This window comes from Camelus ferus, chromosome 9 (assembly GCF_009834535.1).
Source record: "Camelus ferus isolate YT-003-E chromosome 9, BCGSAC_Cfer_1.0, whole genome shotgun sequence".
Lineage (NCBI taxonomy): Eukaryota > Metazoa > Chordata > Mammalia > Artiodactyla > Camelidae > Camelus > Camelus ferus.
In genome coordinates this window covers 30,803,194-30,817,582 of record NC_045704.1, presented here as the reverse complement: position 1 = coordinate 30,817,582, position 14,389 = coordinate 30,803,194, and the positions used below count along the sequence as shown (strand labels likewise).

The window sequence follows — 14,389 nt, the reverse complement described above, 5'->3', positions numbered from 1 at the left end:
TTTCTAGATTAATCCCCAGACCTATCCAAGTAATCATCAAGGTGATCCCCCTTGACAGATGCAGAAATGAAGGTGCAATTTAGGTAAGCACGTTCTTACACTTTTTATACCTGTTGTCCCTCCCTGGACTAAAACATTGTTTTTCAGACTAGGATGTATTGCTCTGATTTTCCAGTATCCCATTTCATCTCATTCCTGTTAGACAAGAACTTATCAATTGGCTTTTCAAGTGCAATTTCACATGTAGTTCGGCAAGTATTTCCATCCACACACTAGTGGATTAGATCTCAGAAATCAGCTTTGAGGTCAGTTGCTTGGATCTCAGAATGTACCAGCAATTTTGAGTCTTTGGGTGGAAGATTTCCCTCTTGAATTTACTTCCCATGTTATTGGTAATGACATGACGAATGTAGAGAGGACCATCATATTCTCCCACTAGTATTCTCTTTTTCTTTTTTTTTTGGTGGTGGGGGGAATTAGGATTTTTTTGTTTTTTTTTTAATGGAGGTACTGGGGATTGAACCCAGGACCTTGTTCTTGCTAAGCATATGCTCTACTACTGAGCTATCTCCTCCCTCCAACACTAGGATTTTCTAATACTCATTTTTTTGTTTTTGTTTTTTGTTTTTTCAGTTCAAACAGTTACATTGTTCTGGTCCTAATTAGGTCCAAATAGAATTTATTTGATTATCAAATTAATTTCTGTTAAATAGACATTTGGGCTGGAGTAAGGCAATTTTTAATATCGACAGAAGGAAGTTAGTTTGATAAATGAAAATTAGAATTCTCCTCCATCCTATGGCAAGAAATCCAAGATAACTGCACACTGACTAGCTCTACTCCATGGGTGTGGCTAACGTACAAAACTCTTGCACACCCAGAATGTAAATGTGTGAACTTAACAAATTTTACACACACACTGTTATTCCCCTTAAAACATAACTTAAATATGTCTTGTGTTGCTTTGGGTTCCTCCAGAAGCGGACACTAAACCAAGGGTTCAATGCAAACAGTTCATGAGGGAGGTGATCCAAGTGGGGCGAGGGGAAGCCAGATGGGGAAGGTCTCAGCGATAAAAGGTCTGTTTTCAAGCAGGGCACCAGTGTGAGGAAGTAAGGCTGAATCTTGCAGGAGAACGTTGGGACCTCAGAGCCGCCCGGTCCAGGGGGCAAGTGTGCTGGGTAGTCATACACCTCCGCCTGCCAGCCATCACGGAGGGATGGGGAAGGGAGACGTTTCATCCATTCCTTGTATTTCTGACAGGTGATGCTGGGGCAAAGAAAGACCTGGAGGCCAAAGAAAGTCCTCGGGCCAGGAAATGTGGAGCCTGGCAGCCGGCAGTCAGGCTGGTGTGCGCCAAAGTGGCAAGGATCAGGGTAGATCTTGCAGGATGGCATCTGCCATGTCTCTCTCTTCCTGAAACTTCCAAGTAGGGTTAATTGCCTCTTTTCTCCTGTTTCCTCCAGAATGTATTCAGCTGCCCACATCATTACACATCACAGAGACCCACAGGCCTCTCATTCTCTGCAGGGACCCTGCAAGCCCGTGATGGCAGCAACGAAGACTTCCTCACCTTCCAGGACTGGCAGGAAAGGGCGCGGGGAGCCCTGCACAACATGCGGCTTCCAGATGCCCGGCTCTGTCTAAAGCCCTCTTCAAAGCAATGAAAAAACCTGAACACAGGCTGTTTCTCAGGTTCCTGGTTGTTATCCTTCTCTCCAAATGTAAAGAGCAGAGATCTGACCAATTTGTGGAGTTCAAAATATAATGTCCTAAATAAATATACATATCAAATGGTGATAAGTACTAAAGAAAAAATACAGTAGAATAAGGGGGTATAGTGTGCACTATTTTAGATGAGAGTGGGGAAGGCTCTCTGATAAAGGGACATTATAATAGATGTTATATATAATATATATATAGCTCCTCCTTATCTTGTGCATAGATATTCACACAAGTACCAGAACATTCACCACAGCATTGTCTGCAGCAGCAAAAGACTGGACACAACCTAGACATCTCTCTAGGTAAGAAACATTTGTATAGCTTTTAATATATGTTAAGCACTGTTCTGTGTTTTACAAATATTAACTCAATGCTCAACAACAAACCTATTAAGTGCCTGATGCCAGTATTCCCTTTCTCAGATGAGAAAACTGAGGCAGAGAAATTAAGTCATTTGTCTAAGTTTACACAGTGAGAGAGCAGTAGAGGCAGGATTCAAACCCAGGCTGTCTGGCTCCAGAGTCTGATCTCTTGACCTTGCAGTGCTGCGCCCCTCTCCAAGGGCAGACTAATTAAATCGTGAATCCATCCCTTGAGTGGAATTCTGTGGCGCTACTGAAAAAAAGGGGGGCGTGGGGAGCAGTTCTATATGTGTTGATATGGAAATGTGTCTAAGATATTAACAAATGACATGAAGCTATTGAGAGGTATAGAGTACACTGACGTTTGTTTACAAAACAGGGGAATAACACATGCAAGTATGAGCTTTATCATGCAAAGAGCATTTCTAGACAGATACATGCAAAACCAGTATGGGTAGTTATTTTTGGGAAGAGGAACAGGGAGGCAGAAAAACTTTTCTAGGATTTTCTTGGTCGTTGTTTAACTACTTCACATACACATGTAACACCTATTTTATTAACTATAACTTTAAAAAATTGAAAGGAAATATAACTTCTTTCAACAGAGCAATGGAAAATGTCATCTTCTGAATTTTTCAGAACTTATTCTACTTTATACTTCAAGGTCAAAGTGGAAGACCAAAAGTGAAAACTTCCGTATCTTTCATATGGCTTAATTTTTTTCTTTTTGGTAGCTTATCCGTTTTATTTTTATCAAATTGTGAAATGCATTAAATTCCTGTGTAAATTTTAATGAAAATCTTTGCACAATAGAGAGTTATTTCCTTAGAGGGTGTAATGTCTTAAAAAAAAACTGCCATGATTTTACACTTATTTTCTGGCTTGTACACTAATCTTTGAAATAAAAAAAGGAAAAACAGAAGGCAACTATTTCAAACACTTTCATGAAATCATCTCAGCTCCATGTTCTCTACCTGTTCCATTATCTATAATTTAAAATCTCATGGCCCTAAAAACAAATCCACTATTCCTTTCGTTCAATAGAATTCATTCCACAAAAATCTTCATTTCTTCCTATTTTACTTGAATTACTTTAGTTATCTTTATGTTGAATAAACTCAGGAAATAGGTTCCTACAAATGAGAGTAGGAATGTATTTTTTCTGGCTTCATTCATACTAAATGGGAGTAATTGAAGACTGTACTCCTTTATTTAAAAAGAATTTGTTCTTTTCATGGACAGGCGTACACTGATGAAAATGTTAAAATTTTAGGACAACTGTGTTCTCATAATTAGGGTTCCTATATGAGACTAGGGAGGCTAAAAATATATTTAAGCAAATACTGGAAACCACTTGCTTATAACTTTTCACTCTGCATTGAAAAAAATGACTCAATTTAATTCCATTCATTAAAATAAGAAAATGCTCAATTAAGTGGACCAAAATAGTTTTAATTAAAGATATAAATTCTCTAACAGGGTAAAATTTGAGAATCTTCCACTATATGAAGACATAACTTTTTTTTTTTTGGTTCGATAATAAAACTAAGGTGAACTTTTAACTCAAAGAAGGGGTAAGCTTTAAAAAGAGTATTCACTAAGATTTTGAAACTCTGAGAATTTGTTACCAACAGAAGCAGTAAGCAGGTTTTGAAGTCTGGCGGGGGAAACCAATTTCTTTAAAAAGGAAGTTAAGACTTCCTAGGTAAATGCTTCCTCAACTCAAACTACAGGTAAACTACAGGTATGGTCCCCCTCCTTTGGGACTGGCTGCCCATCTTGACAAATAGTCCACTAATCAATTAGTTCCACAAGCTGGAAACAAGTATCACCTTGGGATTTTCTCTCACTCTGTCCTCCAGGTCAAAAGCATCGCCAATTCATTCATGTATTCATTTATAGTAAATGAACAGGTGGGACTCCTTCCTTCAGCGACTGCCTTGTCTCCTTTTTTCCCTTCACAAATCTCTCTGAAGGCTGGTCTCTGCCCCAGCTTCACTCCCTCTCCTCCCACACTCCTCCAACTCCCCCAAGTCTGACTTCTGACCTGATCATTCCATGGAAGTAGCTCTTGCTACCATCACAGGTGGCATCCGAGTCACTAAATCAGTGGTCATTTTTCATCTCTCCTCTTCCTGGACCTTAACTGTATTCCCCATTCTTGGCCCCTTCTCTTTCTGAAAGCAGCGTCCCTTAGTGTCCCTGATTTTACCCATTCTGGTTTCTCCCTTACCTCTCTGGTTACTCTTATGTATCCGTTTAGTTTGTTTTGTTTTGATTTTGGAGGAGGAGGTAATTAGGTTGATTTATTATTATTATGCTTTATTTAATGGAGGTACTGGGGATCGAACACACGACCTTGCACATGCTAAGCACATGCACTACCCCTGAGCTCTACCCTCTTCTCTTATGTATCCTTTTAGGTTCTTCCTCCAACCAGGCCATTAAATATTAGATTTTAAGGGTCTCAGTCCTCCTCCTTTTCTCTACCTCTTTCTAGACGAGTAGTTCTCAAACTGCGTCCCATAGATCCTTTTCAGGGGCCTACAAGGTCAAAACTATTTTCACAACGATGCTAAAGCGTCACTTGCCTTTGTCTCTGTGTTGACACGTTGGCATTGGGGGCACAAAAACAATGGTGGGTAAACCTGCTGGTGGCCAGTATCAACCAAGGCACTGGCACCTCCTATATTAATAGTCACTGTATTCTTCCCCATCATGCACTTACAGAAAAAAATAGTCAGCAGCACTTAACCTGATGAGTTAGTAAAAAATATTAAAGTTCATTAAAACTTGACTCTTGAATCTAGGTCTTTTCCTGTATAGATATCAGTTATTCTAGCACCATTTATTGGAAAGACTATTATTTCTCCATCGAATTAATCTGGCACTTTAGTGGAAAAGCAATTGGCCATATAATTATGGGTCTAGGGGGAGGGTAGAGCTCAGTGGTAGAGTGCATGCTTAGCACGCACAAGGTGCTGGGTTCAATCCCCAGGACCTCCATTAATAAATAAATGAAACATTTAAAAATAATGGGTCTCTTTCTAAACTCTCAATTTGTTCCAATGATTTCTATGTCTTTCCTTATGCCGATACCATACTGTCTCAATTACTATAGCTTTATAGTAAGTTTTAAAATCAGGTGGTATAAGTCTTCTAATTTTGTTCTTCTCTTTAAAAGTTGTTTTGGATACTTTAAGTCTTTTGCTTTTCCTCACAAATTTTAGAGTCAGCTTGTCAATTTCTACAGAAAAGCCTGCTGGGATTTTGACTGGGACTGCCTTGAATCCTTTTGGGGAGAAGTGTCATCTTCCAATCTACTGACATGGTATATTTTTCCATTCATTTATGTTTCCTTTAATTTCTCTCAGCAATGTTTTGTAGTTTTCAATGTACAGATATTAAATGTCCTCTATAAATTTATTCTTAAGTATGTTTTTGGATGCTATTATAAATAGAATTGTTATATGAATTTCTTTTTTAAATGTATTCCTAGTATATAGACATACAATTGACTTTTATGTATTAATCCTGTATGCTGCGACCTTGCCAAATTTACTTACTACTTTTAGTAGCTTTTTTGTATGTTCCTTAAGATTTTCTAATAATCATGTCAACAGCAAACAAAGGCAGTCTCACCTCTTCCTTTCTGATACATATGTCTTCTTTATTGATTTGCTTGCTTTATTGCTCTGGTTAGGATCACCAACGTGATGCTGAATAAAAGAAGCGAGAATGGAAATCCTTGCCATGTTTCTGATCTTAGGCAGAAATAATTAAGTCTTCTACCAATAAGTATGACATTAGCTCTAGTTTTTTGTAGATGTTCTTTAAAAGGTTGAGAAAGTTTCCCTCTATTCCTAGTTTGCTGAGAATGTTAGATTTTTGTCAAATGCTTTTTCCACACCTATTAAGATAATCATGTTTTCTACTTTAACTCTGTACAAATAACAGAAAATGTGCATCAACTGGTTTAAACTGTAGTAAATTTTTATCTCATAAAAAATCCAATGAGAGTTAGACTGCTAACTCTTTTTTGTGGCTGAAAGCTGGTTCCAGTATCGCTGCTTTTGCTTTCAATCTGTTGCAATGCATTTTTTTTTAATTGATGTATAGTCAGTTTACAATGTTTTGTCAATTTCTTATCTTTGACTCACTCCCTCTGGCCCCAGGACCTTTGCACAGGCTGTTCTCTCTTCCTGGGAACTGTTCTCCCTACTTCTTCACCTAGTTTACTGTCTTACCTAGTTAATACCTCTCCAAGTAAGCCTCCCCTGACCTCCCTGGCTAGATCAAATCTCTCTTATGGCTTCACAGCAGCATATACTCCATCTCTGTAGCACTTTTCACTTTGTAATTTTACATTGATTATGTCTGTTTCCTACTGATCCACAAGCTCTGTAAACACAAGGAGGACCATGTCTATTTTTCTTACTGTGGTACCCTCAATAGTAGAGTGCTTGGTACACAGTTCAGCAAGTGCTAACATTCTGATCAAGAATGAAGTGCTATGAAGGAAGGGTATATAGTACAAGATGCTATGAGCGTCTAGAACACCAGCTCCTGGTCTTGTCTGGAGGATTAGAGAAGGTTTCCCTATGAAATTGCTATTTGAGCTGAGTTTTGAAGGATTAGTAAGAGTTAAGTAGATTAAGTGGAAACAGAAGCCAGGCGGTGGGTATGCATACACATAGAACACAAAGGAGCATGGTGCATTCAAACCACTGAATAAAGGACAGAATGGGTGAAACTTAGAGAAAAAGGCAGTAGCAGAACAGGAGAAATCAGAGGGTCAAACAGGACCAGACCACATAGGGGGGCTATGGTTAGGATGACCATTTAATTTAACGTCTAAACTGGAGCACTTCTTTTCCCCTATTTAAAAAAACATTATTTTCCTAAGTTTTAGTTTTGATATAATTTCAAATTAATGAAAAATGCAAGAATAATTCAAAGAAGTCCCAGGTACCCTTTACCCAATTGTTTATATTTTGCCCCATTTGCTTTACTTCTCTTTACATTTATGTATAGATGATTTTTTTTTCTGAGTCATATGAGAGTAAGTCAGAGACATCATGCTCCTTTACTCCTAAGTGCCTCAATATGTATTTCCTAAAAACAAGGACATTCCCTTTCATAAACACAGTGATCCAATCAGGAATTTAACAGTGATAAAACTATTATCAAGTCCACGTTACAAATTCAACTTGGTCAGTCATCTTAGTTATTTCCATTACAGCTGCTTCTATGCTGTTCCCAGATCCAATCCTGGGTCTTACACTGTCTCATTAGTTTCCCTTAATCTTAATCCAGGGCTCTTCTGATAGTCAAACAGAGTCCTGGACTTATGTTAATAATTATGCTGGACTCTCAGGCAAGCCTGGACATGTGATCATGCTACTTGCAGTTTATGGCAAGGATTTTGAACTTTATCTCATGGATAATGGGAACCATTGAAGTGTTAGAGCATAAAAGCAAGGAAGCAACGTGACTTAACTCATGTTTCAAAAAGATTACCCTCCCAGATGGCCGATAGGCATGTGAAAAGATGCTCAACATCACTATTAGAGAAGTACAAATCAAAACTACAGTGAGGTATCATCTCACACCAGTCAGAATGGCCATTATTTAAAAAAAAAAGTCTACAAATATTAAATGCTGGAGAGGGTGTGGAGGAAAGGGAAACCTCCCAGATTGTTGGTGGGATTATAAATTGGTGCAGCCAATGGAAAACAGAATGGAGATTCCTTAGAAAACAAAAAGTAGAGTTGCCATGTGAAACAGCAATCTCACTCCTGGGCATATATCTGGAGAAAACTCTAATTCGAAAGGATACATGTACCCAAGTGTTCACAGCAGCACTATTTACAATAGCCAAGACATGGAAGCAACCTAAATGTCCATCGACAGAAGACTGGATAAAGAAGATGTGGTATATATATACAATGGAATACTACTCAGCCATGAAAAAGAATGAAATACTACCATTTGCAGCAACATGGTTGGACCTAGAGATTATCATACAAAGTGAAGTGAATCAGACAGAGAAAGACAAATACCATACAACATCACTTATATGTGGAATCTAAAATATGATACAAATGAACTTATTTACAAAACAGAAACAGACTCACTCACAGACACTGAGAAAACAAACTATGTTTACCAAAGGGGAAAGAGGCGGGGAGAGGGATAAATTAGGAGTCTGGGATTAGCAGATACCAACTACTATATACAAAATAGATAAAAGATCCTATTGTAGCACAGGGAACTATATTCAATATCCTGTAATAAACCATAATATGTGTGTAACTGAATCACTTTGCTGTATGCTAGAAATGAACACAACATTTAAATCAGCTATATTTCAATAACAGTTTTTTAAAAAATAAAATAAAAAAGACTACTCTCACCCCAATATGGAGAAAAGGCAAAAATGGGGGCAATATTTGTTTAATAAAACACTAAAGATTAAATGAGTAAAGAAATCTGTTAATAGACAATTGCATTTAGAAGTGCTTGGAATAATTTTTGACTTAAAGTTGGAAGAGTAACCAACTCAATATAAAATCACAATTCTCAGTCCGATGTCCATGGGTGAATTGAAAAAAATCCATAAACACTCTGAACTCTGATGCAGAATGAAGATATGTATATGTATATGGTGGTTTTAAAAATATGACCATCAATTCTTTGACACTCCTTCCGTCAAGGTGTGGAACTTAATTTCCCTCTCCCAAGTGTGGGTTGGACTTAGTGGCTCACTTGCAACAAAAAGAACATGGCAGAAGTGATGGTGTGTTACTTCTGAAAATAGATTATAAAAAGCATCACAGCTTTTTCCTTCTCTGTCTCTTGGAATATTGACTCTGGGGGAAGCCAGTTGCTGTGTCATGAGGACTGAGGCTTCCTGCCAATAGTCACGTGAATGGGCCACCTTGGAAGAAATTCTCCAGCCCAGTGAAGCCTTCAGCAGACTGCAGACCCAGACGACACCTTTACTGCAATTTGTGAGATCGGGAGGCAGCACCACCCAGCTAATAAGCTGCTCCTGAATTCCTGATCAACAGAAACTGTGAGATATTAAATTTTGTTATTTTAGCCTATTAAATTTGGGGTAATTTGATACACAGTAGAAAAACTAGTGCAGTGCATTTATTTGAAGGGTCTATGATTTGCATCAGATTCTCAGTATAATTACTGATTCGAAAAAGGTTAAGAATTTCTACTGTGAAGCAAGTACAAAATTTCTAAAAATCTTTGGTCCTCATCTTGTAATTTCTATGGGTTTATTTTTAATACGAATTTGGGACTAGGTCCAACGGAAGTGAGGAGATTCAATTCTCCAAACCACTAGAAGACTCTAAAGAATGTTTAAAAGTGCTGTCTCAAGAATAGGCCTAGAAAAGCAAACTTCACGCCAAACTATCAAGCCAAGATCTAATAGAACATCTAGTGGAAATGAAGTAATTTTTCAAGTTCAAAGAGCAAGGTTCACCCGAAAACTAACCACGAATCTAACACGACAGTACATCCTTGAATTACTGTTAAAGGAAAAAGCCAGGTTGCAGAACATTATGTTCCTATTGCACAATGTATTCATGTAGGTGCAGGTGGCTGTGTCCAGAAAAGCTCTAGAAGGATACCTCTCAATCAGGGTTTTCACTCTGCTAGCTAGCAAAAAAAAAAAAAAAAAAAAAAAGCATGGCTTTCAAAAATACAGTTTATTATAAAGTTGTAGGGTAGCTCACAAAATCAATGAGAGGGTGGGAGGATCAGGTTCTAAAAGGAAATGCAGGCACAGGGCAGCAGGGACCTGGTGCGGCCATAGGAACTGTCTAATGAGAAGCTGCCCCCCAAAAGAGGACACCAGTGTGACCACAGGCCTCTTCTTCCACCATAAACATCTCACTAACCCTTGACTTTGTGTTGACTCCACAATCCAAGTCCTGGGGCAGAATCATCCAAAGGACCAAGAATTTCTTCGGTAGCAGACAATCCGTCAGTGTCACAGTCTCCTTGAAATTGAAATAAATGCTTAGAAGGGCATCTAATCAGTAACAAGACAGAGGCAATGACAGATTTTATTTTGAAGGGGACAATATATGGACTAGCTACATATGATGAATCTGTGTAAAAATAAAAAGGCAAGGAGAGGGAGTGCTGTGCTCCTCAAAAAGGATGGTTTAAACTAGGACAACTTTTTTGTTGCTGAAAACAAAGAATTTATGAATACGGAGAAGAGAGAGCTAAAATTGCTCATGTCCAATATATAAGTTAAATCAGGCGTATCTCGTTTTACTGCGCTTCACAGATAACGGCGCTTTTTACAAATTGAAGGTTCATGGCAACCCTGTGAGAGAAAGTCTATTGGTGCCATTTTTCCAACAGCATCTGCTCACTTCATGTCTGTGTCACATTTTGGTAACTCTCACAATATTTCAAACTTTTTCATTATTATTATATTTATTACGGTGATCTGTGATCAGTGATCGTTGGTCTTTACTATTGTAATTGTTTTGGGGAACCACAAACCGCACGTATATAAGATGGTGAACTTAACTGATAAAGTGTGTGTTCTGACAGCTCCACCAGCAGGCTGTTCTGTTCATCTCTTCTCCTCGGGCCCCCCTGTTCCCTGAGACACAATGATATTGGCATTAAGCCCAACAATATCCCTTCAATGACCTCTACGTGTTCGAGTGAAAGGAAGGGTCGCACATTCTCACTGTAAGTCGAAAGCTAGAAATGATTAAGCTCAGCAAGGAAGGCACGTCGAAAGTCAAGGCTGGTCAAAAACTCGGCCTCTTGCTGGAACTCCTGGATAGTGGCAAGATTGAGATTTATGTCTTGACAGGTGGACAAACCAACAAGGCACTAACTGTGTGTATCAGCTAACTGTCCAGCTTCTTGATGCCAACCAGGCCATCCTGGACCATTTCTCTCCTAAACCTTATCCCATCCAGCAGTGTAGAAACAATGTCATCTTTGAGGTGAGCCATGTGTTCTCCAACCTCAAGACGAGCTTTGTGTCTTCTTAAACACTGGATCTGGGACATGGAGCTCTGCTCCTAACATTAGGCAATCTATCTACCCAACTCCAGTGTGTTTGTGCAGGTCTGTCTGTCCTAGTCAAAGGGCTGTCCTTGCAAAACAACCTGACTGTGCCTTCCAGGAGCTGAGACCGTTGGCTGGGACATCTTGTTAATCAAGGGCTTGTAGCTCCCTGGCATCCTGGAGTGTCCCGAGTCCAGCTGAGGGTCCTACTGGTCCCTGCCTTCAGGTTCTGGAAGCCACTAGAAGTGAGTTCCTACATCCAGTTTTACCTGCTGCTGCTGTTCTGTTCTAAGGTGCCCTTGTTCTTCTGAGTGGAGACCCCCAGGGAAATGCTGGAACAGGAGAGGACTCCTCACCCCCTCTTGGAGGTCCCTCTGGTTCAGCCCCAACCCCCTCTGCTCTTGTCTCCTCTGTTTCTGCTCAAGAGGCTTTATTGGTGCATTCCAGGAAGCCTTCTCCTCACCTCTGACTGGAACCTCACATCCCTACGGCTGAGAGAATTCCAGCCCCCTTGGCTGGTGAACTTAACCTCCTGAGGTTTCAGACTGGGACCAGGACTCATAGCCGAAAGTCAACTACCTCAAAACAAGTTTGGAGACAGACATTTCTGCCCACTCTGTGAAAAATGAAGTGGTCCCCTGAGCCTAACTGTACCACAAATTTTATGATGTGTATAATTCATTTTGTTACTTTGAAATTCTTTTAAAACTTGGAGAGAATAAGTCAGCAATCTGTCTGCCAATCATATGTAATAAACGTATTATTTTGCCAAAAACAAACAAACAAACAAAAAAACCTCGGCCTCTTTCATCAAACAGTTAGCTAAGTTGTGAATGCAAAGGGAATGTGCTTGAAGGAAATTAAAAGTGCTGCTCCAGTGAACACACGACTGATAAGAAAGTAAAACAGCCTTGTGACTGACATGGAGAAAGTCTGAATGGTCTGGAGAGATGATCAAACCAGCCACAACGTTCCCTTAAACCAAAACCTAATCCAGAGTCAGGCCCTAACTCTCTTCAATTCTGTGAAGAATCAGAGGTGAGGATGCTGTAGAAGAAAAGTCTGAAGCTGGCAGAAGTTGGTTCATGAGATTTAAAGAAAGAAGCCATCTCCATAATATAAAAGTGCAAAGTGAAGCAGCCAGTGCTGATGTAGAAGCTGCAGCAAGTTAACCAGAAGATCTAGCTGAGGTCATTAATGAAGGTGGTTACACTAAACAGCAGGTTTTCAATGTAGACAAAACAGCCTTACATTGAAAGAAGATGCCATCTAGGACTTTCATAGCTAGAGTGGAGAAGTCAGTGCCTGGCTTCAGAGCTTCAAAGGACAGACTGATTCTCTTGTTAGGGGCTAATGCTCATTCACCATTCCAAAACTCCTAGGACCTTTAAGAATTATGCTAAAACCCAATATATGTATGTATACTGCGGGACACCGTGCTGTACACATGAAATTGACACATTGTAACTGACTTTACTTCAATTAAAAAAAAAAAAAAGAATCATCCTAAATCTACTTGTGCTCTGTAAATGGAACAACAAAACCTGGATGAGAGCACATCTGTTTACAATATGTTTTACTGAATATTTTAAGCCCACTGTTGAGACCTACTGCTCAGAAAAAGATTCAAAATACCACTGCTCATTGACAACATACCTGGTCACCCAAGAGCTCTGGCGGACACGTACAGTGAAATTAATGTTGCTTTCATACCTGCTAACACAACATCTATTCTGCAGACCATGGATAAAGGGGTAATTTTCACTTTTTAAGTCTTATTATGTAAGAAATACATTTCATAAGGCTTAGCTGCCACAGATAGTGATTCCTCTGATGGATCTGGGCAAAGTAAATTGAAAACCTTCTGGAAAGGGTTCACCACTCTAGATGCCACTAAATACACCCACGATTCGTGGGAAGAGGTCAAAATATCAACACTAACAGGAGTCTGGAAGAAGTTGACTCCATCTCTAATGGATGACTCGGAAGGGTTCAAGACTTCAGTAGAGGAAGTCACTGCAGATGTAGTGGAAATAGCAGGAGAGCTAGAATTAGAAGTGGAGCCTGAAAATAGGACTGAATGGCTGCAATCTCATGATAAAACTTTAATGCATGACGAGTTGCTTCTTCTGGGTGAATGAACAAAACCTTAGTTGATAAAGCAGCAGCAGGATTTGAGAGCATTGACTCCAATTCTGAAAGAAGTTCTGTGGGTAAAATGCTATCAAACAGTTTTGCATGCTACAAAGAACTTATTTGTGAAAGGAAGAGTCAATCGATGCGTCATTGGTGACTTATTTTAAGAAACTGCCACAGCCATCGCAACCTTTAGCAACCACCACCACCACTGGTCAGCAGCCACCAACATCGAGGGAGGACCCTCCACTAGGAAAAAGATTATAACTCACTGAAGGCTCAGATGATGGTTAGCATCTTTTAGCAATAAAGTATTTTAAAAATTAAGGTATGTACAGTTTTTTAAACATAATGCTATTGCACACTTAAGACTACAGTATAGTATAAACATAACTTTTATATGCACTGGGAAACAAAAAATTCGTGACTCACTTTATTGAGATATTTGATTTAATGCAGTTGTCTGGAGCCAAATGGGTAATATCTCCAAGGTATGCCTGTACAATCAAGTATTGGTCCATGCAATTTCAAAAAGGCAGGAAGCAAGTCTACAACAGAACTGGCTGAACAGGAATGCTGAAGAGAGAAAAACTTTTCCCTATCTTGATAACTCAAAAGTATTTTTTTTAAAGACTAGATGAAAGCAAAAGACAAAACTGCAGACAAAGAAATGTAATTAAATGATGAATATTTCAAAATCAATTCTATTTTGAAATAAAATGTGTTTCCATCGTAAAGGCAGGAAAAAAAAAGTAAAGCAGTGATTTTTATTTCCTTGGGTAAACATGCCATGGCAGCTTGAACACTTCAAAAATATCTTCTAAAACAAAGGCTCTCACATAAGCTCATAATTCAACACTTTAAAAAGTGTGTATCTTGAATGGACTGTTCTGGATGATTTACAAATAAAAGTATTTTAAAGCAGAGTTTTTTTTTCTGCAGGAAACAAACTATTGTTTTTATTTTACTGTGCCATGAATAATATTCATACTCTGCCTGAGCTATTATGTAAACAGAGCTGTAGAGTATATTTAATCTTTCCCCATCTTCCTTGCTGTTTGAGTAGCAAAATTAAACGGCAGCAATACAGATTATTCATGCCTCAG

At 39.0% G+C, this 14,389-nt stretch overlaps 1 pseudogene; it reads left to right on the top strand.

Moving 5' to 3' along the window:
- Positions 1 to 10,773: 10,773 nt before the first annotated feature.
- LOC116666085 lies at positions 10,774 to 13,571 on the top strand (annotated as a pseudogene).
- Positions 13,572 to 14,389: the final 818 nt, after the last annotated feature.